Here is a 27,889-nt window from a genome sequence, read left to right on the forward strand (position 1 = left end):
GGGGCCCTTCATGTGATTACAGCAGCCAAAATTTGCCCAAAGCCACCCTACCCCACCTGTAATAGGCAATTTCCTCCTGATCTATAAGGCCTGTGTTGCTGAGACTTTGTGTTGAAGGGGCCACCGTATAATAACCAGTGGGTAGCAAGCCTAGAAGCTGGTGCCAGGCAGGTAGCTGGTGGTATTCATTCATTTGTCCATAAAAGGATCTACGGAGGGCCTACTATGTGCTAAGCACCACACCTGGCTCCAGGGAGGCCGAGGAACATTAGACTATCAAAATCTCCGCCCCTGTGGATGTGGGAGAGAGAGAGAGAAGGAAAAAGCTCGTTACTGCGGGGGTTGGCGGGGGCGTGCTGTGAAGGAAATCATCCAGGTGCTGGGACAGCCAGTCACAGTGGGAGGAGAGGGAAGCCTCCGGAAGGGGCATCTGAGCTGAGGCTGGATGCTGAACATGGACCAGCCACACCCAGAGCAAGAGGAGAGAATCCTCCCTTGGGGCGACCAGCAAGTGCAAAGGCCCAGAGGCTGGAACCCTTGAGGGCAGCGCTTCCCAAACTTCAGGGGTGCAGAATCCCCTGCAGGGCTTGTTAAAATGCAGATTCCCTAGAAATCCTGATTCAGCAAGTCTGGGGTGGGTCCAAGGTTCTGCATTTCTAACAAGCTCCCAGGAGATGCTGATGCTGCTAGTGTGGGGTCTTTCTATTCTGCATGCCCCACCCCGTACCCACTTACAGTGCCCTTTGAGGGAAGCTCCTCACCTTCTTACAGCCACTGGTTTCATCTACAAGCACAGATCCCCCTGCCCAGGGTGGTGGGGTGTGCGGGCTCTCCAGGCATCCAAATCTGGACTGCAGACCAGGCTGTGTGCTCTCCAGCCCTCATTTTGCCAGGAGCCAGCCCTTGGCCCAAGTGGAAACAATGAGACTCGTTTTCTCCAGAACTGTGGCTCCGGGCTCCACGGTAGCCCTGCCTGGGCCCCAGGGTTCACGCATCCCTGTGAGCAGTGGCTCTTCCAAGTTCTCCCCGGGGCCCCTGGAGCAGGCTGAGAAACACACCCATCCCCTCCACTCTGTCCACCTCACCTCCCACCATCGGTTTCTGCTACGATGCATTGGTGGAATCTAACAGCCTCAGTGACAGCCAGCCTGGCAGCATAACTCAGTGGTTAAGAGCTCAGACTCAGGCATAGCCAAGCCCAAGTTGAAACCTGTCCCTGCCCCTTCTTGCCCGTGCAGCCTTGTTCAAATTTCTCAGCACCTCCAAGCTGCAGTTTCCTTAACTGGAAAGTTGTAATGGCCAATTAAATGAGATAATATAAATAAAGCATGTAGCATGTCCCTGGGACATAGGCTATGTGGGCAATTAGGAGGATGATGGTTACTCTGCAGCTGGAGGGGTCACTTGTGGGATCCTTTCATTCTTGTTCCTTCACTCCCTAGTTTCAGAAGCTGGTCCTACTTGTTGTGTGATGTCTGTGTCCTAGGTACTATACAAGGCATTTCCCCTGTTATGTTACTACTATGTTATTACTTGTGCATTTTTATCCATATTTCACTGGTGAGAACACGACAGGTCAGGGAAGATAAGGAATGCCTGATGAGCCAGCCAAGTAGCCAAGCTGGAATTTGAACCCAGGTCTGTTTCCACTCCCCATGGGGCTACCATACCAGAACCTTGGGGGGGATGCCAAACTGTCCCTCACCCACAGGAGCCAAGGGCAGACTAGGCACAGCCTGGAGCGAGTTGGGGGGGCTCCAGGACTGCTGGGGGTGGGGTGAAGTCTTGGGTATCTCAGCCGGGCTGCTGGGAAGAGGTCTAGGAAGATGGCCAGAGCAGAACAAAACCACAAATGGGTCAATCCGTTGTCACCGCAGCGAGCAACATGGCTGCCTGCTCTGTGCTGGCTCTGTGGGGATGCAGGGAAGCAGGCCAGGACCTTCCCACAGGAGCTGTGTCTCACTGGGGCACAAGAGCACAGACTCGCAAAGAGGGAATCCAGCTGGAATGAGTGCTCGGTGTTCAGAGGAGCTCCCAGAGTGCTGGGCATTCGGGCAGGGGCTTGAAGAAAGGCCGAGACTGGGCCTCAGCTGGGGTGCTGATGGGGGAAGCCTGGGGCATGTGTCGGGGGGAGCACAGCCCAGACAAACAGGAGGGGCTCCTGCCAGGGATTGGAAAGGAAGACGGCGACTGCTCTTGATGCCATGCAGGGTCGATAAAATCCAAAGGGTCCCTGAGATCCTCCAAGGTATTGCTCTAGCCTGGCTCCTGGGCTGTGTGGCTTTGGGCGAGTAACACTCTCTGAACCTCCGTTTCCTCCTCTGTAAGACAGGGATAATAACCATACAACCTCCCTAGGATTAGATGAGACACTCCTGTGAGGCACATAGCACGCTGTCTGGGTCATAGTAGTTGCTCAATAAATGTTATCGATCCGATGATACTGCTGATGGTGAGGGTGGTGATCAGAAGAGGAAGAAGTGAAGTGGCGGGTGTGTTCTGACAGCTGAAGAACCACACCTGAGAAGCCCACATGTCCCTTCCTTGGATTCGAAGACCTTTCTCTTGGGATGGCTGGGAAAGATACAAAGTTGGGTGAATCTTGGCCAAAGATACAAAGCGAGTTGGCAGTCTGACAATGTGGCCTGGCCCTAGATAAGCATTCAATGAATACCTGTTGAATAATAGAGTTCCAAAAATAATTCTGTGAGGTGTGGAGGAGAGGCCGGGGATGCTGAGTGAGGGAAGCACCAGCATGAGCGGGGCAGGGGTGGGGGGGGGTGTTTTAGAAGCTCCCAGATGGAGCCATCTCCTTAGGATCTTCAGGTGGGCAAGGCCACTCCCATGTTCTGGGAGCTTCCCTAAGAAAGCCGGCAGAGAATAAAAATAGCCCGCTCAAACCCACAGCTTCCTTATACAGCCTTGCAAATCTCTGATTTCTCAAACATTTAACGCTCAGACCACACGGCTCCTATTTTCCACTCCGTTCCTTCCTGGATTTCCTGATTGTGGGGGGCTTCTGGATGGCGTAAAGATGAGGGAGGTTGGGTGGGGGGATGCAGGAGGGGAAGGAAAAGGAGGAGGGGGAGAGAAGGGGAGGGGAAGTCCTTGGAAAATTTGCCGGTTTTCAGAATGAAGCTGCCACAGGGTGCTGGGGAGTCAGTGGGAACACAGAGACATATATAAATGTCCATACTGTGAGGACCGGGGCGGCCTGTACAGGCAGAACATTTTTTTTTTCCTGCGGTACGCGGACCTCTCACTGCTGTGGCTTCTCCCATTGCGGAGCACAGGCTCCGGACGTGCAGGCTCAGCGGCCATGGCTCACGGGCCCAGCCGCTCCGTGGCATGTGGGATCTTCCCGGACCGGGGCACGAACACGTGTCCCCTGCATCGGCAGGCGGACTCTCAACCACTGTGCCACTAGGGAAGCCCCAGGCAGAATATTTTGATGGCTAATAAATCCTGAGAAAAGAACTGGGCTTTGGCTCACACCAAGGAAGAGTCTGTTCTCTAGATTCATCCATGAGGGCAGGGCTTCCTACCTTTTCCACATCATGGTGCCCTGGGGCAAAAGGTCAAGGCCACTCACAGCCCTGAGGCATCAAGGTTCAGCCAGGGCCACTGGGCTGCCCTGAGGCAGCGCTGAGGGGATCCAGGCCAGGGCCAGCTTCAGGAGTGGAGGAATGGAACGGTCTCACAGTGTCCCATGCTCAGAAGAGTCCTATGCTTGGTTGAATGCTCTGCTCTTACTGTCTTGAAATTCTTAACATTTTTGGAAAAATGAAAAAAATTTTCATTTTGCACTGGTTCCGTTAAATTAAGGATCTACTCCTGTTCTACACACCGGTAACCCAAGGCACATCTGGAGAGGAGCTCTGTTTTAAGGCATTGAGACATGCTAGATATACCTTTTTGGCCAGTTTCATCTTTTTTTAACTAATCCTGAAAGGTGTAGAAAAATGAAAGTTTTTAAAAAAATAGATGTGCTAGAGAACAAAAGGAAACAAAAAACCCTCTTAGTGTGGTATTATGAGCTTTGACTCTGGAGCCAGAGTGCCTGGGTTCAAAGCCAGATCCTGACAGTTCAAGCTGTGTAACCTTGGGCAAGGTTGCTTAACTTCTCTGAGTCTCATTTTTCTCATCTATAAATTAGAGATAATAACACGATTTATCTCAAAAGGGAACTCTCCTACATTGTTGGTGGGAATGTAAGTTGGTACAGCCACTATGGAAAACAGTATGGAGGTTCCTCAGAAAACTAAAAATAGAATTACCATATGATCCAGCAATCCCACTCCTGGGCATCTATCCAGACAAAAATCAAATTCAAAAAGATACATGCACTCCTATGTCCATAGCAGCACTATTCACAGTAGCCAAGACATGGAAGCAACCTAAATGTCCATCAACAGATGAATGGATAAAGAAGAGGTGGATATACAATGGAATACTACTCAGCCATAAAAAGAATGAAATAATGCCATTTACAGCAACATGGATGCAACCAGAAATTATCATACTAAGTGAAGTAAGTCAGAAAGAGAAAGACAAATACCATATTATATCACTTATATGTGGAATCTAAAATATGACACAACTTAACGTATCTACAAAACAGAGACAGAGTCATAGACATAGAAAACAGATTTGTGGTTGCCAAGGGGGAGGGGGTGTGGGGGAGGGATGGAGTGGGAGGTTGGGATTTGCAGATGTAAGCTATTGTATACAGAATGGATAAACAACAAGGTCCTTCTGTATATCACAGATGACTATATTCAATATCTAATGATAGGGACTTCCCTGGTGGTCCAGTGGTTAAGAATCTGCCTTCCAATGCAAGGGACACAGGTTCGATCCCTGGACGGGGAACTAAGATCCCACATGCTGCAGGACAACTAAGCCCGCACGCTGCGACTACTGAGCCTGCACGCTCTGGAGCCTGCATGCCACAACTAGAGAGAAGCCCGTGTGCCACAACGAAGAGGCCATGCACGGCAATGAAAGATCCCTCATGCCACAATTAAGACCCAATGCAGCCAAATAAATAAATAAATATTTTTTTAAAAATCCAATGATAAACCATAACAGAAAAGAATATTAAAAAAGAATGGATGAATATGTATAACTGAATCACTTTGCTGTACATCAGAAATTAACACAACATTGTAAATCAACTGTATTTCAATTAAAAAATAGGATTTATCTCAGAGGGTAATGATGAGAAATAAATGAGTTCATATAAAGTTTTTAGAATAGCCAATGTTTTAGCTACTATTATTTTAAAAAAGACAAAACGTTATACACACTGTGATTGCTATTTATTCAGGGCTTACCGGGTGCTAGAAGCATACTTCCATTCAATCCTCACTACAACACCGTAAGATACGTATTATTATTATCACCCAAGTTTTTACAGATGAGAAAACTGAGGCACAGAGGAGGTGAGTGACTTGTGCAAGGAAACATTGCTAACAAGTGGCAGAGCTGGGCTTTGAACCAGTCTAGCTCTGGACTTGTACGCTGTACTCTTCGTTACACAACTCACCTAAGCTGGGGCAGCACATAGATTGTTTTGATGGGAGGGAAGAGACACTGAGCTGGGTTCACACTCCGATCCGTCTTAGACCTGCAGCCTCCCAGCCAGGGGGTTGTGTTTCATCGTGTAAACCATATTTTCCTACTGCCTAATACAGTCCAGCCCAGCCATCAATGTTTATCTCCCTATTCCTTCTTGTTGACTTTGATTTCATATTTAGAGCAGATTGGTTGAAGGCTGACTTTAACATTTTTCCAAATCAACCCCCAAATATGTCAGTCCAGGGACAGACATGATGAGTGATCATCTTCGTCTGTGGACGATGGTCTTGGCTTAGAGAAGCATCACTTCTCCCCAGTGTGCCCTCACCCACTACCATTTTATTTCTTTAGCACACACTTAAAAAGCTCTTAGAATGTGCCAAGCACTTTTTAATAGCAATTTATATATATTAACTCATTATAACTTCATGGAATACTAACATTGTCCCCATTTTACAGATGGGAAAATTGAGACACAGAGAAGTCAACTAATGTGCCTTGAGTCTCTGTGTAGAGCTTTTGCTCTTAACTTTTGCCCCATATTGTGGCTAAAGGAGACAACCCAAGTGTCCTGTGGCTGGCTTCCTGCTTCCCAACATAGAAAAGGGAAACAGCCAGAAAATGCCCTAAGGACTGGGTCCCTTGTGTTTATGCTGGAGAGCTGGTCAGGAAGCAGAACCTGTGGAGTCTCTGGTTTTGTGCCTTGCCAGGACATCACCTGGAGTATATCTGGGAGGAGTGTCTGCTTCCATTTTAACTCTAACAGCCCCAGGAGAACAGCTATTCATCTGTACGTACTGAGAGCTCACAGCAGGACGTAGAGAGTTCAGAAAGTCCCCTGCTTTGTGAACATTCTTCTTTGAGGAGAAGAATACATGGTGAAATGTCAGTGCATGGATTCTGGAGCCAGACAGCCCGGGTTCAAATCCCAGCACTCCCATCTACTAGCTTTGTGACCTTAGCAAATCGCTTAAACTCTCTGTACCTCAGTTTCCCCCATCTGTAAATGGGGATAACATTACCTACCTCCTAGGGTTGTTGTGAAGCTGAAATGAGGTATTACTATATGGTAAGAGATTAGAACAGCACAGAGTAAACACCATCTAAGTGACAGCTATTTTCATTGTTGGGTCTTCCCTATCTCAATAGTTGACTTCTCGATATCTTGCCCTCACTCTCAAATGTCCAGTTTGTTAACAGTGTCTGTCAACTCAATGTCCAAAGCATGTTACTGTTCGGAACGCTTCTTCCTCACACTGGTCCAAGCCACCATCTCCTCTCACCTGGATGTCTCCTCCTAATGGTCTCCCTGCTTCCAGTCTCATTTACTTCTTTCCCACAGTGATATTTGACAAAGAAAACCACTTCATGTGACCCCTCTGCTTTAAAACCCTCCAATAGTTTCGCACCACATTTAGAACTACATCTGAAGTCCCCACCCCTTATGCCCTCCATGATCTTGTCTCTGTCTACCTCCCAGCCCTCATCTCCTACCATGCTACTCCACTGGTCACTGTGCTCCGGTCACACCAGCTACAAACACACTGAGATCTTTGCTGCCCCAGGGCCTTAGCACACCATTAGCATGCCATTCCCTTTGCCTGGAATACATCTCCCCTGTATTTTTTTTTTAATATATATATATATATTTTAATTTATTTTTGGCTGCATTGGGTCTTCGTTGCTGCGCGCAGGCTTTCTCTAGTTGTGGCGAGCGGGGGCTACTCTTTGTTGCAGTATCTGGGCTTCTCATTGCAGTGGCTTCACTTGTTGGCGGAGCATGGGCTCTAGGCACGCGGGCTTCAGTAGTTGTGGCACGTGGGCTCAGTAGTTGTGGCTCGCGGGCTCTAGAGCACAGGCTCAGTAGTTGTGGCACATGGGCTTAGTTGCTCTGTGGCATGTGGGATCTTCCCGGACCAGGGCTCGAACCTGTGTCCCCTGCACTGGCAGGTGGATTCTTAACCACTGCGCCACCAGGGAAGCCCTCCCCTGTATTCTTACATGGCTGGCTTCCTCTTCAGCTGAGACTCAGGTCTCAGCTCAAATGTCACCTCCTCAGAGAGGCTCTCCCTGCCATCTTGTGGTGGGAATGATCTGATTTACTCTTTAAGAAGATCATTCTCGCTGCTTTGTGGAGAAATCATTACTTATGCAGCATGTCCTTCCACTGTTTCTACCAAGCCCCATCAGGCACCAGGCACCCCTGTATGAAAGTATGTGAACTATAATTCACCTGCTCATTCAACAGGCATTTTGCTAGGAACTGTGTGCAAAACCAAGACAAATGAGTAATATTCATGCCCACCAGGAGGTCACGGCCCGAGCTAGAAGCTCATCTGGTGGTTTTTGCATGCTGAAAACATTGTTTCTATAAAGAGTGAAGTTGCTCTAACAGGTGTCAGGAGGCCTGGGTTTGAATGCAGACTGACGCTTGCTGGGATGACCTTGGGCAAGTTACTTAAACTTTCTGAGCCTCTCCTAGCTCACTGTGCTGAGGTTCGGAGAAAAAGACAAAGTATGAGAAAGTACCTAGCACTAAATAGCATTTGTTTGCTGACTTCTTTTTTTTTTTTTTACCCTACCTATCATTAGTCCTTTTTTCTTTATCCAAATGCCCTAACTTTGTGCGCATTGCAGAGATATAAAGTGGTGCTTAAGCGCTTGCACTCAGAGGCTGATTCCACTGCTTGATTAGCTGTGTGGCCTCAGACAGGTTGCTTGACATCTCTGTGCATTAGTTTCTGCATCTGCAACATGAGAACAACTCATAGAGCTGTTGTGAAGTTTAAACGAGCTCATTCAGGAAAGGTAGTTAGGCCAGTGGCACCTAGTAAATGCTTCAAAACTGTTGGCTTTTTACCACTGATAATATTAATCGATTAAGTGCTTACAGTGAGTTCAGGCCTGGACAAGAAGATGCGGGAATCCAGACGCAGGTAAAACACAGGCCAGCTGCAAGGACAGCTGGTAGAGATGATGGATGGAGTGGAAGATACAAGGGCCCAGCCAGCGAAGTCGTACAGGCCGTTCAGATTCTCAAGTGCAAAGGAAGGAAGTGGGCGTACCGCCTCTGCCCTGGCCGCTGCAGACACTGGCAGAGCAGATGGCTTCAGGAACAGCCACACCCAGGCACGAAGCAATGAGGCGTGGATCTGCGCCTGCTCCCGAGGGGCGGGGACTGTGATAAGCGATGGTACGAGGACTGCATTGGGGCGATCCACCATCTACCCCCCAGCCTGTGAGGTCATTCCACCTTGATCGGCCTTCCTCCTGGGTCCCTGGCTCATCTGTTCATTCAGGCAAAGTTTTCTGAGTGTCCACAAAGTCAAAGGCCCTGTCCGATACCCAGGAGTTTCAGGTGCAAATAAGGCCAACTGGAGAGTTCAGCACGCAGCGGGGGAGGCAGATGCAGCAGCAAGATGCAGATCAGAGAAGACAGCTCTCACACGCCTGGACCGACAAAAGGAGATCCTTCTGTTGCAGGCCCGGGGCTGCTGGAGGGATCATGATCTCTCCACCCAACCCCCTATTTAGGGAGATGCCACCAACTGCCCGAAGTAGAGCCATGAGTCAGAAAGGCAAACAATGCAGTGAGTCCTCAGGGGTTGAGAGTCCCTTCCCATCACACACCAGACAGGATTTCTTCCCTGCTCACATGGTTCCCTACAACCATTTTGTTGAATGGGGGACCTCCAGTTCTTCTAAGGGGTGCATGGAGAAGAGGCCGGCTTGGGTGGTCTTCCTGTCTCTGCTGGGTACTGGGCTGGGGAGACTGAGGGTATAGTTTACAGAAGAGTTTGGAGTTTAGTGTGTGACCTGAAGTTGTCTTAGCTTGTATTCCTAGGACACAGATCCTAGAGGTGTGCACGCCAGAGGTTTATTGGGATGGGCTCTTGGGAACAATCCCCCGGTGGTAGGGGAATGAGGGAAGCAGGACTGGCCAGAGGGCGAATGGAACTGTGAGGCGGTTGTTATGTGGCCTCAGCCCGCAGGGACTCTGGAGCTGAGATGGCATTTAGAGATGTCCTGAATGAAAGCAAGACCTATGTACCTCTACCTTGAGCAGCCAGTGGATGTGGGATGCCCCTTGGGAAGGAAGTGAGCTCGGCTGAGGCAGCTCCTTATGCTGAGGGGAATTTCCAGGGGGGGCTCAGCTCTGAACTGGCTGTGTCAGCAGGTGTAATCCAGCAGCTGGGAGGTGACGGGACCCCAGCATCTGTCAGTCAGGTCAGACAGACTGGGGTGATAGTCTTGGCTCTTCCACTTACTAGCTGAGACACCTTGGGTAAGTCAACCTCCAGGAGCCTCATTTTTCCCATTTGTAAAATGGGGATGAGGCCATGAGGGGCTTCATAGAGCTGGGGTGAGGGTGAGGTTCTAGCACGGGACTTGGCACTGTTATGAGAGGTGTTGTTATGCATGAGCTAGTGCAGGATATCACATCTCATGCAAATTGTGGAATTTGTGTGTGTGTTTTTTTGAGGGGGGAGGGGCAGGAGTTGGGAGTTGGGGGGCACTGTGTCCAGGAAAGCCTCTCACAGTTGAGGACATTGAATTTTTTTTTTTTTTTTTTTTTTTTTGCGCTACGCGGGCCTCTCACTGTTGTGGCCTCTCCCGTTGCGGAGCACAGGGTCCAGACGCGCAGGCTCAGTAGTTTTGGCTCACGGGCCCAGTTGCTCCGCGGCATGTGGGATTCTCCCAGACCAGGGCTTGAACCCGTGTCCCCTGCATAGGCAGGCGGACTCTCAACCACTGCACCACCAGGGAAGCCTGGGGACAATTGAATTTTGAAGGCACTGTGGTACCTGGCCATATAGGCAAAGGTGTGGAGTGGAGGAGGGGGGCAGCAAATGGCTAGAAGGAATAGTTACTGGGCGCAGTGGTGAGAAAGAGGCCACGGACTGCCGGTGGTTCCCGTCTTTTGGGGTCAGTGCCAGCGCCCTCCTGTCTTTGTCCCACATGCCTGCTGCACAGGAAACCGTGGCTTAGTACCTCTCTGCTTCTGAAACTGCCATTCAACCTTTCTACCTTGCTCAGCATGGCTGCTTCACCAGCCAGAGGGAAAAAACGAAAAGCCCACAAGCAAGAAGAGGAGCCTCGAGCTTCCATGCGGCGAAATACAAGCCCTAGTCAAATGCAAAGAAACCCAAAGGGCAGTGACCGCAGTGACTCCAAGAAAAGCCCACCGGTGTGATAATTCCCACTCCTGCTGAGGGGAAGTGGTGCAGTCACCACCGGGAGGGAGGTACCAAAGCAAACCCGCTTCGCTGATTCCATCAAAAGACTCACACCAACCGGACCTGGGAAATGTGCCATCGATTGCCTGGCGTCCAAAAGGTGATTGAGGTCAGATCTGAGCCTATCGCATTTTTTTTCGTTGTTCAAATTAGACGGTTCACCCTCTGAGAGCCACCCTCTCTGGACGCCTCAGCAAGGGTGTGCATGGAGATGATAGGAGGAAGTAATTAATCAATGAACCGATTCGTTTGTTCAGCGAACACTGATTGATCGTCCAATATTTGCCAGGCACTGCTCTAGTCACGGGGCCACAGAGAGGACGATGTTGGATTACAGCTTTCCAAAAACTCAGTCTATGCTGTTAGAAGTCAGGGCTGGCAGTGACCAGAAGGAGTATGAGAGAAGCTTCTAGAAGCAGATCAGGTGATGGTTACACAGCAGTGTTCAGTTTAAGAAATTTCATTGAGTTTAGGATGCATTTCTCTGTGTGCATGTTACACTTTAATTTTTCTAAGTTTAAAAATTTAAAAGCTCTAAGTACTAAAAAGATGATTGGTACCTTTTCCCACGTGCAAATTTTTTTAAACTACCTTAAAATATGTATAAGGAAGTACAGCAGATTCTAATTTTATTTCCATGATGACTAACTTTGGTCAGTTTTTGAAATATCAAATCTCATTTAAAAAAAGCTTTTCTCTCTCTCACATCCCCCCACCCAACCTGTTCTTGCCCAAAGCACATGCTTAGTTTACCATGAATCCAGCCCTGAGGGTAAATAAAACCTGCAAGGTCTCGGTCTTCCTGAAACTGAAATTCTAATGAACAAAAGCAGCCATTTCACAGGCAAATAAATATAGAAGCACATTAACTGCAGATGGCAATAAATGCTATGAAGGCAATCGAACAGGGCAGTGGGGTACGGATCCGGTGGGTGGTGGGACTAGCCAGGGAAAGGGACCTGAGACGTTGATGTTTAAGTAGAGTCCTAAACGGTAAGAGGAAGACGACCACGAGAAGAGCTTTCTAGGCAGCAGAAACATGAGGGCTAGGGACTGGGGCATTTGTTAGAGAATGAAAAAAAAAAAAGATGGATGTGGGTGGGGGGTGTTGCAGGGATGAAGCTGGAGAGGCAAGGAAGGGTCAGAACAGGCAAAGCAGTTTTTTCACCTCCAGTTGTACCTTATAACCACCTGGGGAGCTTTTAAAAAATACCAGAGCCTGGAACCCACCAAAGTGAGGTGGGGCCCAGGCAGGGGTGTGTTTAAAAGCTCCCCAGGTGACTCAGTGTGCAGCCAGGGTTGAGAACCTCTAGTGTGGCACCTGGAAGCCCAGAGCTTCTTCAGCTTTGATGTGCAGCCCAGTCATCAGAGGATCTTGTGAAAATGCAGATTCTGGTTCAGTAGATTGGGTTCAGCAGCTGCATTTCTAACAAATTCCCGGATGATGCTGATGCTCCTGGTCCAAGGACCACACTTTGAGTGGCAAGGTTTGGGGCTGTGATTAGGAGGCTTTTTTTTTTTTAATATTTATTTATTTGGTTGCACTGGGTCTTAGTTGCGGAAGGCGGACTCCTTAGTTGTGGCATGCAAACTCTTAGTTGCGGCATGCATGTGGGATCTAGTTCCCTGACGAGGGAATGAACCTGGGCCCCCTGCATTGGGGGCACGGAGTCTTAGCCACTGTGCCACCAGGGAAGTCCCAGGAGGCTTATTTTTAAAGAATCATGGGAAGTTAGTGATGAATATTAAGCAGAAGGAGAGCTCGATTTTATGGGTGTTTTCAAAAGATTACTCAGGTGACAATGAAGAAAATAGATTGGAGGGAGAAAAGAGTGGAAGCCGGAAGATAAGAGATGAGGGAAAAACGGGGAAAGTTGGGTGCCTTCTCTTGCTTTCCATGTTGCTTGAAGCCCTAGGGATTCTGGGCATTGGGAGAGCAGGAAAGAGATTCAAAATTGACAGTGTCCCATGCTTTAATCTAGAATCGCTCTCTATGTCATCTCGCTAAACACTCAGAACTATTCCATGAGGAATGACTTGCCCAAGTAATGACTTTCAAACCCAGATCTATGTCCCAAACACAGGGATCTCGGAGAGTAGAAAGGAGGTGCAGATTTAGGGAAGTACAGAGGACCAGAAAAATATGCAGTTGTTTGAAAATTTAAGAAAACGATCATGAGCATCTCCACTCTTTGTTGCTAACTAAACGGGTCCTCTTGGGTGAAAGAACATGGTCTGCCTGCCCAGATGAACAAAAGAAGTACGGTTTTCATTTGGAGGCTTAATCTTGCTGGATAGGTAATAATTCCCCCAGCCCCATTCCCTGCCTTGCGGGATGCTTTCAGACCAATCCCCACAGCCCTGAAAGAGTCATGAGTCAGAAAAGCAAAAGAAGCAATGAAGACCACAGGGGACAGGGCATACACCTTTGCAGGGCGAGCAGAGGTCCCACCCAGCCCACACACTTGTTGTGACCATGGTGGGCAGTGGGGTGCCACACTTCCTGCAACACGGCACGGAGAAGTTGACTTGGCTTGTCCTACCGCTGATGGTCTGCTACCTTCCAGTCTTAATCCCTCACCCTCCAGAGAATCTGGATTCTAACTTGTCTGGAAACTCATTGACCCAGGAAAGAAAGAAAAGTGAACATTTTTGCAAGACACAGTAACCCAGTGTAATTCAAGCTTTGTAGTATGTGGGACCCCTTTATAATATAAAAAGAGGGTCATGGATTCCCACATAACTGAGTTGTTATGGTTTTCCTATGAACAGGAGAGTCCAATACCAAAGTCCCAAACAGGGATCCTGAAGGTCATATTATGCCAGAGGACATATTTTGGTTGGTTCTGACAGTGTTTTGGAAAGATCACCAATCATAGCCAATATTTTAAAACTGCAGGGGTTCGCACAAAAATCTAGATTTCTGGCTTCTGCAGAAAAATCAGAGGACCTGATGACAATGGGTCCACATTTCTGCAACAGGCCATGAGCTTTCCAGTTTGCCAGTGCCCCTTCCCTCATGTGTAACCCACCTGGCTCTGTAGGCACCTGAGTTTTCGTGACCCTTTATACAGATTCCATAGTCCATTGTTTGCCCCATGAGGTCTCAGGTCCACAAGTTAGGAATAAAAGACTAACTCTTTATCTGGACTTAAAACCCACTTGGAAGCCACTCAGATCAAAAGATCTTGGTCATGGCTCAAAAAAAGCACTCTACAAAGCGAGAAATAAGCGTAGAAATAACCACAGCTTTCTACCTGGAGTGCTTCTCTGATGTTAGTGATCTCTGGTTCTCAAAGTAGGTGAGTTGTGCACACAAGTACTTTCAGATTTTGATCTGTTCAAGCAAAAAGGACTGCCAGTCCTTCACATAGCACAAGAAATGTTATCTTAGCATGCGTCATTCTATACTGTGTGTGTGTGCAATCAACTTTATTAAAACCTGATTGGCAGCAAAGAGGTTCAGGGCATACTTCTCTAACTCCTGTCCTCTCCCCCAGCCCTCGAAAAAGAAGTTCATGGAAGGCAGTATGGCAATATAAATCAAAAGTCTTTAAAATATAGCTATCTTCAAAGGAAAAACACTAATTCCAAAGGATACATGCAGACCAATGTTCATTGCAACAGTATTTAAACTAGCCCAGATATGGAAGCAACCTAACTGTGCATCTACAGATGAATGGATAAAGAAGATGTGGTACATATATACAATGGAATATTACTCAGCCATAAAAAGAAACGAAATTGAGTTATCTGTAGTGAGGTGGATGGACCTAGAGTCTGTCATACAGACTGAAGTAAGTCAGAAAGAGAAAAACAAATACTGTATGCTAACACATATATATGGAATCTAAAAAAAAAAAATGGTCATGAAGAACCTAGGGGCAAGACGGGAATAAAGACACAGACCTACTAGAGAATGGACTTGAGGATATGGGGAGGGGGAGGGGTAAGCTGGGACAAAGTGAGAGAGTGGCATGGACATATATACACTACCAAATGTAAAATAGATAGCTAGTGGGAAGCAGCCGCATAGCACAGGGAGATCAGTTCGGTGCTTTGTGACCACCTAGAGAGGTGGGATAGGGAGAGTAGGAGGGAGGGAGACGCAAGAGGGAAGAGATATGGGGATATATGTACATATATAACTGATTCACTTTGTTATAAAGCAGAAACTAACACACCATTGTAAAGCAATTATACTCCAATAAAGATGTTAAAAAATAATAATAATAAAATAAATTTTAAAAAAAAGATGTGGTACTACTCAGACATAAAAGAATGAAATCTTGCTATTTGTACAACATGGGTGGATCTAGAGAGTATTATGCTGAGTGAAATGGGTCAGATAGAGAAAGAAATACTATATGATCTCACTTATATGTGGTATCTTAAAAACAAACAAACAAACAAATAAATAGAATAAAACAAAAAACAGACTCATAGATACAGGTAACAAATGGGTATTTTCCAGAGGAGAAGGGGTGAGGGTGTGGGCAAAATAGGTGAAGTGGATACAAACCTCCAGTTATAAAATAAGCCACAGGGATGTAATATACAGCATAAAGGGTATGGTGAATAATATTGTACTAACTTTGTATGGGGACAGATGTACTAGACTGTGATTATTTCACAATGTACGCAGATGTCAAATCACTATGCAGTCCACCTGAAATCAACATAATATTGTATGTCAACTATATTTCAATTAAAAAATATACATAGCTAATTTCAAAAAGGAAGAAGGCTAGAGCAAACCATGTCATACTGGATTAGAATTGGAGACATGATTATGAACTCATGTTTAGCTTAATATAGATAGATAGATAAATACAGATAGATAAATACAGAAATAATTACAGATATGTCCATACACATGGCTTAATACATACACATACATTTCCAAGCTCTGTCTGCCAGGAGGGCCTAGAATAAACGGCAATGAGCATAACCAGCACCCAGTCTTGGTTTCTAATCCCATTCTCCAGTAAAAGGAATCAGGAATCCTTGGAAAAATGACTTCTTCTAGGTCAGGGAATATACAAGATGAGCCCGGAGGATCCTGTATGCCAGAAAATGCGGAAGTTCTCAGATACAAACGATGGGAGAACGTCAAAAGGACACAGGAGCCAAGTGAAAGAGCTCCCAATGGCCAAAGCTGGGACAATTGGAGGAACAAAATAAATAATGGCATAATGGGTTATAATCCAAAGTATAAAATGTCTGTGAGTCCATATGGATATAAATGAATAAATGAATGAACGAATGGGGGAGAATGGACAGTTCTCCTCTACAGAAGGAGTCCAAATAATTTATGTAGATACCGTCCCCTCAAGGAAAGGGAGCATAACCCCTCACTCATTAAGTATGGGTTGTGCAGAGTAACTTCCTTTCAAATAGCACAGTACGGAAGGTGGGGGAACAACTCTACAGTGGAGGAACCTGAGAAACACAACCTCAGCCTGGTGATCAAGGTCAACATCCAGTGATGTCATGTGGACAACATGTACCCTTGATGTGGTGTGACAAGAATGGCACTTTTTGTGCTTTTCCTCTCAAAACTCCATAATCCTTGATGTGATCATGAGAAAAACATCAGACAAAGCCAAACTGAGGGACATGCTACAGAATTAGTAAGTCACAAAACTATCAAGATATCGAAAACGAGGAAAAACTGTCACAACCTAGAGGAGCCTAAAGAGATGTGATGACTAAACATAATATGAACCCTGGATGGGACCCAGGAACAGAAGAGGGACACTAGGTAAAAACTAAGGAAATCAGAATAAAGTACGGGATTTAGTTAATGATGTATCAATATTGGTTCATTAGTTGGAACAAGGATAGTAAGTATAGATCTTAACCACAGGGGAAACTGAATGTGGGGTATACAGGAAATCTCGGTCCTGTCGTTGCAGCTTTTCTGTAAATCTAAAACAATCCTAAGTAAAAAGTGTATTTAAAAATATGCTCGTCTCTTGACCCAGTAATTTCCGTTTTAGAAACTCTATCATAAGGAACTTATGATGAATGTGTGCAAGAATTTATTCACCACAATGTGTGTGTGTGTCTATTGCTTTTAATTGGAAGCAAACTAAATACCCAATAATAGGAGATTAACTAAATAAGTTATGGTACAACATACAATCAAATACTATCCAGTCATTAGATGATGCAGGAAAACATTTGTTGATATAGAAAAGGTGATCATGATGTTTTAGTGAATGAATAGTACGTTACAAAAAATGTACAGTATAATCCCATTTGGGTTAAAAATAAGGGATAACTACATAGAGTAGAAAATGTAAATATATATTCAATGGGGGTTATATCTGGTATGAGAATATGGAGATAATTATTGTGACCTTCAAACTAATTTTTATTTTCTAAGTTTTCTGTAGTAAAAAAGAAAAGCCATTATATATATAATACAATTATATATATGTATATATATACATATATGTAATATGTATAATTATATATGTAAAAAACTACAGGCTTCCAGGCCCAGGCCGTGGACTGCCACTCAGCCCACGGTGTCAGGTGGCTATGGGGTCAGATCCAGTCTTTCCCTTTCTTAAGGTCACTAGAAAAACACAAGATCTTTTCAGTGCAAGAGTTTTGTGGCTGAACATGTCTGGGAAACAGAGCAAAATGGCCCAGGTGGGGTGGAGAGGCTCTAGAACCTTCCAAAGATCTTCCAACAGTCACTTCCTGTCCATCACTCTGGGCTCCTTTCTTGGGCGACTCTCAAGAGCCCTTAGACTCAGAGAGGTCTGCTCAGGCAGCCGAGTGCAGGGGACTCAGCAGCCTGCCCCGTGCATAGTGGGTCCTCAATATACACTTGTTGAGTAAACGGAAGACGTGTGCCTCCTCCCTCGATTACGGTTCGAATTGAGAGGATTGTCCTTTTGGCTTTTGGAGGACTTAACTCCCCTAGCACAGCAGTCCTCATCCCAGCTGCCCACTTCCATCCCCAGAGCAGCTTCCAAACAAGCGGGTGCTTGGGATTCTGGCTTAATCCGCTCTGGAGGAGTAGGCAGGCGTCAGTACTTTCAAGCTCTTCCCAGGTACTTGCCCGTGCATCCAGGACGGAGGATGCCACTGCTGGCTGTGCCCTCAGCTCCTGTCCCTGTCTGAAGTCTAAAGCCCATTTGCAGACCCCAAACGACGGGCAGCCTCTGGATGAAGGACACGAAGCCCTTTTTAGCCCAGGCGTCACCTCCTCGGGACTTTTGTGACTCACATAGGCACAAAGCAGCCTCTCTCTCCTCCCCTAATTGTATTCACAGAATTCTGGTTTTATAGCACAGTAGTAGTTGTCATATACAGCAAGGAATGAGGAGGGTTAATGCTTTAATACCTTCACTTAAGCGGGGGGAGAGAGAGAGAAAGAGAAAGAGAGAGAGAGAGAGAGAGAGAGAGAGAGAGAGAGACGTTATGGGGGAAACTGTAGATCTCAAAACATTCACCAGGATGAGCACACATCCCCAGCAAACCCAGCCTCCATTTCCAGAGAATCGTCGAGGAGTGTCTTCAGAGATAACAGCAGTATCACCACAGTCCCCTGAGCTTCTCCTTTGCAGCTCTTATCTCAAAAGTGATTGATTAATTTTTTGTGCACAGCTGGGTGTCTGGTGAGGAAGAGGTTTAATTCTGTTTTCTGCAAGAGAAACAGTTGATCTGTAGTTCTGGAAGAGCTGCACGTTCAGAGGACAAATTCACAGAAGGAGACCAAGACGTGAAGTTGTGGAACCCTGTTCGGTGCAAACTGGCCCAGCTGATGGTGCAGGAGGGCAAGAGGACCCCTAGATGGAAGTGACCCCAGAGCGGGGTGGGGGCAGGGCAGGGGTGGCGGAGAGGAGACAGGACCAGGACTGAGGTCATCAAGTGGGAAAGAGAGTCAGGAATTGGTGGACATGGGGAGCACTCCTGACCTTGCCATCCTGAGGGCAGACTTGAACTTGAATCTAAGATCTGTATGTTTTATTTTGGTGTGATGCAAAATTCTCCTCCTTAGCTCCTCCAGTAGAGCTTGGTAGTTAGAGGTGATGGCTCTGGTTCGAATCCTGGCTCTGTCACTTAGAGCTGTGACCTAGGAGGGTTACTTAACCACTCCAAGCCTCAATTTCCTCCCCTGTAAAACGGGGATAATCCTTATTTCTCTCTTAGAGTTGTTTTAAGGATTCAAAGTGTTATTGTATGAAATATGCTCAGAATAATACCTAGTTCATAAACTGCTAAATCACTCAATAAAAGTCAGTTTTTTTTATTATTCACACCTTAAAGGACCACAGCAGCCTGGGTAGAAATTGCACCGTCTCTGGAGACTCTGATCTAGCTGCTGTCAGTGCCAGGAGTAGCAAGTTGAGACTCTTTAGGGGATTTCCCCCTCCCAGCAGCAGGCTGGGTGGCTTGGCTGCAAGGAGGTCCATTTTGAAGCTGGCGTCTCAGGTGGCAGCTGTGAAACACCGTAGCCTCCAGGGAGCATATCTGGGCTCCAGTTCAGGCTGCAAGTCTGGAGAAAGCTGAGTGAACATTTGGACCCCAGGAAGCGACCTGGAGACTTAGGAAGAGACCCAAGGAAAGAAATTGGACTTCCAGTTAACCTGGCAGGTGGAAGGCTAGGATTTGGCCTCTGGAGGGCGCTCCAGAAAAACCATTCCTCAGCTCAGACTGCAGTGGCACACCTGCCTTCCTCCACCTGCATGTGAGAGCAGGTACCACCTAGGGCCGCCCTATCCCCAGCTCCTGACGTCTAGTGAACACTCAGCATCCATCATTTGAATGAATGAAGAAGTGCAGTATATTTCCCCAAGTCCTTTAATACTTACTATCTCATTTAATTCTCATAACGGCCCTAGGAAATATGCAAGGCAAGAATCATTTATTTAATTTTGCCAGATAAACCGGCATAGGACCCATAACTGGCCAGATTCCAGGTCTCAGACCCCTCATTGTTCTCTCTACTAGAGCATGCTGCTTCTAAAATCTCTCTCACTTGTTTGTTTTGCCAGGAGTTAAGGACAATATGGTTTCATCACCATCATCCACCTAGACTTTGGGGGAGTGTATAAAGTCACTTAACCTCTTTGCCAAGCATCCCCTGGCTATAAAGACAATTATCTCCTCCAGTGCCCTGGAACCTGGACCTCCTGCCCATCAGGGCAGACGGACTTGTCTTGCAGCCTGCGGGCAGCATTAATGAACAGCAGCTGGGAACCGCTTTGGCACAGGTGGCTGTGCTGCCAGCAGGGATGGTGTTATGTCCCTTCACACTGACTAATTCAGGGGATTGCTCGCTCCCAAGCCAGGTGGATGCTGGCCCAGCTGCCTGGAGGGGAGATGTTTTGGTGTCTTCTTCCGACGTCCTTCCTCTCTGTTAAGAGTTTGCAGGTAAGCCGAAGGAAGCAATTTTACTACCTAGATTCGCCTTCTTGCTCCCGCATCTACCATCAGGTGCACAACACTAAGCTTGTGGGAAGAATACATCTTTTCAGAGGCAGCAAATTTTCTCAGAAGAGAGATAAGGCAAGCGTAGTTTTCTATGAGAACACATTCCTGCAGCGGAAGACGAGGCTGTAGATCAGATGGATGGGAATAAGAAGCAGGAGGATTGGAAAGCTCTTGATTCAAGGGTTTTTGTTTTGCTTTGTTTTGTTTTTTGTTTTTTTCCTCCCACCCATAATATTTCCAGTACACATCCCAGAACCAGATGCAGGGTTTAGGAGTGAGAGAGGACTTCCCCTTTCTAGATCTCCCTTGGCACTTTGAGCAGGCACACAGAAACATCTGTTGGCTGATGCTGGGCAGATAGTTGTGCCTCTCTGGTCCTCAGCTTTCTCAAGCAGAAACTGAAATGGAACCAGATCAGAGAAGCCACCAAATCTCGGCTGCAGAATATTTCCCTGTCAACTGTAGAGGGTATCATGAGAATCTTATTACCAATAACAGTGTAAGTTCTGAAATGTGCAAGTGATGTACTTTTTACTTTTATAAATCAGAGCAGGTTCTGTTCTCACTCAGTTGCTTTCTGATATGCTCTGTTGAGTGGAGTCGGGAAAAAAAAGTGGAGTGAACAACCCTATTGTTATCCATTTTACAGATGAGGAAACTGAGGACTCAAGAGTTCAGAGTAACTTGTACAGATTCACAGCTGCTAGGGATAAAGGCAAGATTCAAATGATGGCAGTGTGGTTCCAAAGACCACACTCTTAACTGGCTGTCAAGTGGAGTGACAAGGTCAAAGAGAACCAAAGACTGAAGGTGGCAGTTGGAGTACCCTTGAGGTCATCTAGTCTAATTCTATCTTGTTAAGGAGGAAATAGGCCCCCAAAGGGCATGGTTTATTCCATAGCACAGAGCTGGGGGACAGAGCTAAGACTAGAGCTAAGATTCTGACTTTTCCAACAGAGAAGACTTATTTTCTTGACAGCTCCAGAATCTTTAAATCCAGTGGACAAGGACTTCTGGACATGGATGGGGTCCCACATCCAGAGTGGCCAAGATCTGAAAGTCAGGTCTACACAAGCAATCATCCAAACGTTTCCAAGAGCCGGATGTTTGACACAGGATGGACTTGACATCCAAATGATTGAATAGATGTTTTACCCTCTCCCTGCTGACTTTCAGGTCTTCTGGTCAAGCACCTTGGTTCGGTTGTCTCCAACACACCAGGGTGCCATCCTCTCTGTCCTTCCCCATTCCCCATCCTGTCTGGGGAGTTTAGGCTCTTTTCCCTAATCCATTTCATCTTTCAGGATTATTGTTGGGTTCATTCTGGCTTAGCTTGTACCCAAATTTCTTAGGACTGACTCAAAGGAAAAACCATTTTGTTAAAATAGATGCGTTGCTTTTAAACAATTTGTCCTCCTACTCACTTTTTCTTTTTGGGAGACAGAAACTGAATATAGATTTGTGGGAGAGAGATAAAGAGGGAACTGGAGAAGAGGGGTAGAAAGGAAGAAGGGGAGAGGGGAGAGGCGGGGGAGGGGATGGGATGGAGGAGGGGAGGGAAGGACGGGCAGGTGAGCTCCAGGGATGATGCCAGGAAGTGAGCCAGGACCCTTCCCCATTTCTGGTTGTGTACAAGCTTCGACCCAAGACCAGGCCTCTTTTATGTCAGAAAGGAATCCAGGGCTTCCCTGGTGGCGCAGTGGTTGAGAGTCCGCCTGCCGATGCAGGGGATGCGGGTTCGTGCCCCGGTCCGGGAAGATCCCACATGCTGCGGAGCGGCTGGGCCCGTGAGCCATGGCCGCTGAGCCTGCGCGTCCGGAGCCTGTGCTCCGCAACGGGAGAGGCCCGCGTACCGCAAAAAAAAAAAAAAAAAAAAAAAAAGGAATCTATGCCCACCTCCCTGCTGATCCACTGTCCCTAAACGCCTAGTTTCATTGGACAAGGGGAAAGAAGTCCCCTCTCTGGTCTCCTAAAGGGGGCGGGAAGCCAGTGGCCTGAACCCAGGAGAAACCGGCACAGAAAGCCCTCCACACGGGGATTCCTGCTGACTCTGTTTCCCCATTCATGACTCCGCAAGAGGGCTGTTTGAAAAACCCAGCCGAAGGGCACCGCGGGAGGACAGTTCATGCATATTCAAATCCCTCCCTTCCAGCGCTAAACTTAGCAGCCACCTTGCTCATCCTGAATGCCTTCCACCTCCGCGCGCCCGATTATCTGCTCCACCTGTGCCCAGGAGCCCCGTCTGGTCTGTCGCCCCCATGTCCTTACCTCATCAATAGCCACCCCTCGTTTACCCGAGTCTCTCTGGCTGTCGGCTCACCCTGAAAGTCCACTCTGCCTCTCTTCGGAAGTACAACCTCCTTAACCCTTTCCTCCACTGCCATACCGTCTTCAGGTTCTCACCTTCCGCTCACTCGGCGACAAGAACGGCGAACACTTAGGCTGGTTTTACCGCGTGCCCCTGTTCAACGCATCTTCCGGGTACCAATTCGCTTAATCCTATCACAATCATGTGGGGCTGGTGCTCTTATTGTCCCTCCCCTTTTGTTTAACAGATGAGGAAACTGAGGCACAGAGGGGTTAAGTAACTTGTCCCAGGTCACACAGCCAGTAAGTGAGAGACGCAGATCTTGAACCCAGAACAGTCTGACCCCCAAAGCCATGCTCCTAACCATGAAGCCATAATAACTCAACCCTGCGCAGCCGGCTTTCACCAACACGACTGGTCTAAGGAGGATACTGAAATGGCCTCTTATTCAGGCCCAGGGCCTTAGAGGGCACCTTGTCTTCTCCTAAAGGATCCTTCTACCCCCACTTGATTATTTAAGCCTGTGTGGTTTGTCCTCAGTTGACAAGATAAAAGAGCTGAGCGTTTGCCTGAAAAATGCAGTCTTCAAGTGCGTCATCACACAGAGCAGACTCCCCAGCAAGGGCAGCAGGATGTGCAGACCACCACCCACCTCCCGGGTATTCCGAGTGTCCCTCTGGATGAAGCCAGACCAGCAGAGATGAATCACAGTGCTGTCAACATCAGCAACAAACAACAACATGGCCACAGAATGCTACCTACATGCCCAAACTATTCCAAATACCTTATCAATTATCATCTCATTTAATTTCCATAACAACCCTATATAAGGGAGGCACTAGTGTTCTGCCCGTTTATAGACGTAGAACCCGACTCCCAGGAAAGTGAAGTGATGGGCCCAAGGTCCCACCACCATTAGTGGCAGAGCTAGAACTTGAACTTGTACTTCAGTCGTGTTCCTCAGTGCCGTGCACTGTGGCTTTGGGGACTTTGCCATCTGCCCACGTTGAAGATACCATGTTAGGAAGGAAGATAGTCCTTTCTGATCTTGGTACCAAAGAGAGTGGTATATATCTATATATTCTGAAATTTATTTATTTTTGAAGAGTTACTAAGTGGCTGGCACTATGATAAACGCTTTACGTCTATTATTTCATTTTACCCTCAAAATAACCCCATGACTACTATTAGTATCCCATGACAGGTGAAGGAACTCCAACTCAGAGAGGTTAAGTAATTTGCTCAGAGACAAGCCTTGGAGCCTGTCTGGGAGCCCAGCTAGACCTGACCAGAGGTCTGCTTAGGGTTTGCCTGCATTCTGAGTGTGGCAGCTGCACACTTGACCAGGCTTCCCCTAGTCCAGGGGCTTCAAGGAAGCCTGCTTTGCAGGCAGCCTATGAACCTCCTCGGCAAGAACGTATTTCGTTATGAGATGCATTTTACTCTCATTCTTGGCTCGGTCCTGTCCCCATATTTTCTTTCTTAGTCCAGTTAAAAAATTGGACCTATCTTTTCTTATTTTGTGTACCTAGAAACTGCCTTAAGTTCTTTCTGGAAGACGATGAGTATAAATCAACAAATATGTTAAATATTAATTTTGAATCCCCATAGAGCGTCTGACACACAGTAGGTCTCGATTATATCTATGATGATGTTTGTCATAATCTCACTCCTGACTGGCTAGATTCTAAACTTCTCTAATCCCCCAGCATCAGGCTTCCCACTGTTCTTGCCCCGATCCCAGATTTTTCTTTGTGGTTGAGTTTTCTCTGCTACATAATAGCCAGCATGATTTAATGTTTCCCATGTACTTAGTACGGTTTTAAGGCGTTTTCAAGACATAATTCAGCCCCCACAGCAATCCCATGAGACAGATATTGTCCCCATTTTACAGATGAGGAAACTGAGGCACAGAGGATTCAAGCAACTTGAATAAGGTCCCACAGTTCATAGGTCATGGAATCAGTACTGCAAACCCAGGTGGTCTGGCTTCACAGCCTGAGTCCTTAACCACTATGTTGTGCTCCCAGTTGTTCCAAGGGCAGCGGGGAAGCCTTGGTGGACTGAGCCGAGAGAGCCCCTGAGAATGAGTTCTGCAGGAGGCTGGAAGGGAGGCAAGGACCCAGGCACAAAGGGCTCCCTGTGAGTGGGTGGCCACCCATTGTGTTGATGGCTCAGGCCCACAGGCTTCATCAAATCCCTCTGAAATGCAAGGCTCCCACTCTTGTCAAATTGAACGGGCTTTGCAGATTTCAGTTTCAATCCTGCCAACTTGAAAGTTTTAGCATTTCAGCTGTTTCAGAATTATAAAAGCCTACAAATGCTAAGGCGCTTTTTTTAGAGTTTAAAAAAAATGTGTCTTTTCCCCACCATCACATAACAATCTGAGGGGATTTTTTTTCAGATGCTTGCCAAATGTGTATTTTTAAAGATTGCATTTGGCCAATGACCAGAAGTGGAGACTCTGGGAGGAATGTTGAGGAAGTTCTAAGATGCGTTCAGAAGGGAAGCTCTTTCCTCTCTGCAGAGCCCCGGTTCTGCTGGGGTGGATGCTGTTTGTTTCAGCTTTCTCACTCCCTTTGGTGACAGAGTGTTTCCCTAGGACACTGACACTTCAGCTAGTTGGGTGGCCCAGAGGACATTTGGACTGCAGCCCTGGTCAGGGAAGACCACCATGGCTGCATGAAAATCTTCCGGCTCAGCAACTGTCACCAGGAGCCAGATGGCCCTCAGTGGACAAAGTTACTGCACCAGGTACCAGCTCAATCCCCACTAATTAAGTGTCTCATGCCTGTGTGTGTGTGTGTGTGTGTGTGTGTGTGTGTGTGTGTGTCACAGACTCTCCCCTGGTGTGAATCAGCTCAATCATCATTTTGCAGTGTTTCAGCTTCAGATTGCAAACATCCAACAACAAATAGGAGCCTTGCTGTCTAACGAGCTGGAGACGTGTGGAAAATAGAATCACAGTAGTAAGGAGCCACAGATGTTCCAGGGAGGCAGCGGGCCGTGCCAAGCACAGATGGTACGTGTGGCCATGAGACAGGATGCAGAATCTTGTGATGAAAGTGATGCCCACACAACCCAGAAGATGAAGAGATGAAGACGGGTGGGATGGAATCTGGTTCCTTCTTCCAAAGGCCTGGCCTTCTGTACAGCAGCATGACACTACATTCGGAAATGGTCCAAGAAGCTGAATGTTTAAATCTGAATAACTTCGCTACCAAGGGAAGGGCTTTTAAGGAATCTGAAAGACCTGGGTTCAAATCCCAGCACCCACACTTACTAGTTGGGCGCCCTTTAAAAGTCACTTAACTTTTGGGGGCCTCAGTTTTCTCATCTGTAGAAGGGGGATAATCAAAGGATCTACCTGCTGGGTTGCTGTTAGGATTAGATGAGAGTACCAACAAAGCTCTTGACATGGTACTTACTCACAGCCGATGCTCAATAAACAGTAGTTATCATCAGCATCACCACCACCGCCACCACCATTTCTAGCTCTGCCATCCTAGCAAGATGATCCTGACTCTGCCAAGTTCCATTTTTCTCCTTTATACAATGGGAATAATGATGCCTATTTCACAGAGTTGAGTTAGTGTTTATCAAGTTCCAAGACAGTGCTCAACACACAGGTCCTCAAAGTTGGATTCATTTTCCTTCTCCCATTATTAGCCTTCAGCCTTACTATAAAACATCATTGCATTTAATTATCGAGAATCAATATTTGCCGGGCATAATGCAGGTTCCCTCAGGACCTGTAAACCAAGAGGCATGGGCACTGACTGGACCCCAGTGAGATGATGCTCTAATAGGTAAGACAAGATGCTGAGTGGGGGCTTCCCTGCTGACATAGTGGTTAAGAATCCGCCTGCCAATGCAGGGGACACGGGTTAAAGCCCTGATCTGGGAAGATCCCACATGCCACGGAGCAACTAAGCCCGTGCGCCACAACTACTGAGTCTGTGCTGTAGAGCCCACGTGCCACAACTACTGAGTCCGCGTGCCATAACTACTGAAGCCCACGCGCCTAGAGCCTGAGCTCCTCAACAAGAGAAGCCATTGCAATGAGAAGTCCGTGCACTGCAATGAAGAGTGGCCCCTGCTCGCCGCAACTAGAGAAAGCTGCGCGCAGCAACGAAGATTCAATGCAGCCAAAAATAAATAAATACATTTATATATATAAAAATAGTGCTGAGTGGGATGGTTCTGCTGCCCGGGAGACCAGGAGACTTCGAGAGTCTCATAAAATTTGCTCAAGGGTAGATAGCAGGTTGGTTTCCAACCCAGGTCATTCTGACTCCAGAGCCTATACTTTTAACCATGACTATCTGTTGGCTATTGTGAGAGAATGGAGAGAGGTCAAAGTTTCCCAGTTTCTCTTAGTTGCTTCAGTTTTTCGTTTTGAGAAAGAAAAAGAAAGAGAGTGGGGAGGGGAGGGTAGAAGAGAGAAGAGAGAGAGGAGGAACAGAAAGCTGGCTTTGGAGTTGTGTGCAGGGCAAACAAACGTGTCCACCTAGTATTCTGGGAGCCCACTTGCTCACTCAGCTCCCTCTGAGTAGGAAGCCCTGCCTGGATGTCGGGCTCACTGCTGTGTTCCTCCTCCCCATCAGGAGGCAGGGCTTGGCCTGTTCAAGGCGAACGTCAAAGCTCACTTTGTTTGACGTTTGCTCACAAACGTCATTTGGGGGCTCTGATAAAACAGTCTCAGCAATGGCTTGAAAGAAATCCCACGTGGTTGAGAGCACAGATCTTGGAGCCATGCAGAACTACAGTCAGATCCCAGCTACACCACCTACTAGATGCGTGACCTTGAGTCAGTGACTTCAACTTTCTAGGCCTCAGATTCCATTTCTGGAAATTGAGGATGGTAATGAACAGTGTCTCTCTCTTCCATGGCAGTGAGAGTGAAATGAAAGACGTCCACTTAAGGCAATGGCTGATTACGTGGGAAATGCTCAGTAAACGGCTTTGTTGTTGTTTTTACTGGTCTCAGAGCAGTGCCTCCTGAAGGCCGGCATGGAGATGGCAACAGCCAGAGCTACAGACAACTCAGGGCTATTCGTGTATCCAACCCAATCTAGAGAGTCTCCTTTCAAAGCAAAAGTCTTTGAATTTGTGTGTGTTGGTGGGCGGTCTTTTATTTTTAATAATTACCTGATAACCAACCCCCCTTGCTAAAATCTATCAAGATAATAATCTGTCAATATCTATTAAGATTATAAGACCATATCTCTATTGATCCCAGCAATCTCACTTTTGGTAATCTAAAGTAGAAATAAAAACACCAGTACGTAAGGACATATGCATAAGA

The 27,889-nt window shown here is 47.0% G+C and overlaps 1 protein-coding gene across 1 annotated transcript in view; it reads right to left on the minus strand.

Moving 5' to 3' along the window:
* The window catches only part of CACNG3 (calcium voltage-gated channel auxiliary subunit gamma 3), a gene marked incomplete at both ends in the record, with an annotated part of 84,357 nt that overhangs the window by 32,037 nt on the left and 24,431 nt on the right, over positions 1-27,889 (minus strand). The gene's annotated exons all lie outside the window — the stretch shown is intronic.

Source organism: Mesoplodon bidens (assembly GCF_964165515.1).
Source record: "Mesoplodon bidens genome assembly, chromosome: 15".
NCBI lineage: Eukaryota > Metazoa > Chordata > Mammalia > Artiodactyla > Ziphiidae > Mesoplodon > Mesoplodon bidens.